Source organism: Arachis stenosperma, chromosome 9 (genome assembly GCF_014773155.1).
Source record: "Arachis stenosperma cultivar V10309 chromosome 9, arast.V10309.gnm1.PFL2, whole genome shotgun sequence".
Taxonomy (NCBI): Eukaryota; Viridiplantae; Streptophyta; class Magnoliopsida; order Fabales; family Fabaceae; genus Arachis; species Arachis stenosperma.
In genome coordinates, this window is record NC_080385.1 from 73,631,791 (window position 1) to 73,633,311 (window position 1,521).

Consider the following 1,521-nt stretch of genomic DNA (forward strand, 5'->3'; position numbering starts at 1 on the left):
TTGAATCATATCTTTTCTTGTCAGGCAAGTCATTAATTTTTAAAATCAAATCTTTTTAAAACTGTTTTCAAATCATATCTTTTCAATCATATCTTTTTAAAACCATAACTTTTCAATCATATCTTTTTAATCACATTGTTTTCAAAATAATCCTCAATCATATCTTTTTAAATTCTAATTTCAAAATTTTTTTTCAAAAATTACTTGATTTCTTTCCCACTCTTGATTTTCGAAAATCAAGTAAAGTTTTTCAAAATGTTTTTAAAATCTTTTTAATTAATTTTCGAAAAATTTCCTCCTCTCTTCTCACATCCTTCTATTTATGGAGCACCACTCCTCCTCAATGCACAATTCGAACTCTATCTGACTAAGTTCGAATTCTTCTCCTTCTTCCTTCTATTTTTCTTCTTCTCTGACACCTCAAGGAATCTCTATACTGTGACATAGAGGATTCCACATTTTCTTGTTCTCTTCTCTTTCATATGAGCAGGAACAAAGACAAAAGCATTCTTGTTGAAGCTGACCCTGAACTTGAAAGGACCTTGAAGCGAAAGCTAAGAGAAGCTAAGGCACAACTCTCTGCAGAGGACCTAACAGAAATCTTCAAAGAAGAAGACATGGCAGCCGAAAACAACAACAATGCAAACAATGCAAGGAAGGTGCTGGGTGACTTTACTGCACCTACTCCCGACTTCTATGGGAGAAGCATCTCTATCCCTGCCATTGGAGCAAACAACTTTGAGCTAAAGCCTCAATTAGTTTCTTTAATGCAACAGAATTGCAAGTTCCATGGACTTCCATTGGAAGATCCTCATCAGTTCTTAGCTGAATTCTTGCAAATCTGTGACACTGTCAAGACTAATGGGGTTAACCCTGAGGTCTACAGACTTATGCTATTCCCTTTTGCTGTAAGAGACAAAGCTAGGACATGGTTGGACTCACAACCTAAAGAAAGCCTGGACTCATGGGAAAAGCTAGTCAATGCCTTCTTGGCAAAGTTCTTTTCACCTCAAAAATTGAGTAAGCTTAGAGTGGAAGTCCAAACCTTCAGACAGAAGGATGGAGAATCCCTCTATGAAGCTTGGGAAAGATACAAACAATTGATCAGAAAATGTCCTTCTGACATGCTTTCTGAATGGAGCATCATAGGTATTTTCTATGATGGTCTCTCTGAACTATCCAAGATGTCTTTGGATAGCTCTGCTGGAGGATCTCTTCATTTGAAGAAGATGCCTACAGAAGCTCAAGAACTAATTGAAATGGTTGCAAATAACCAATTCATGTACACTTCTGAAAGGAATCCTGTGAACAATGGGACAAATCAGAAGAAAGGAGTTCTTGAGATTGATACTTTGAATGCCATATTGGCTCAGAACAAAATATTGACTCAGCAAGTCAATTTGATTTCTCAAAGTCTGTCTGGAATGCAAAATGCACCAAGCAGTATTAAGGATGCTTCATCTTAAGAAGAAGCTTATGATCTTGAGAACCCTTCAATGGAAGAGGTGAATTACCTGGGAG

At 36.8% G+C, this 1,521-nt stretch overlaps 1 non-coding gene across 1 annotated transcript; it reads right to left on the reverse strand.

The window, feature by feature from the left end:
• Nucleotides 1-1,022: 1,022 nt before the first annotated feature.
• On the reverse strand, nucleotides 1,023-1,130 carry LOC130953842 (small nucleolar RNA R71). The gene has a single exon (XR_009076002.1). It is a non-coding gene; the product is annotated as a small nucleolar RNA R71 (small nucleolar RNA).
• Nucleotides 1,131-1,521: the final 391 nt, after the last annotated feature.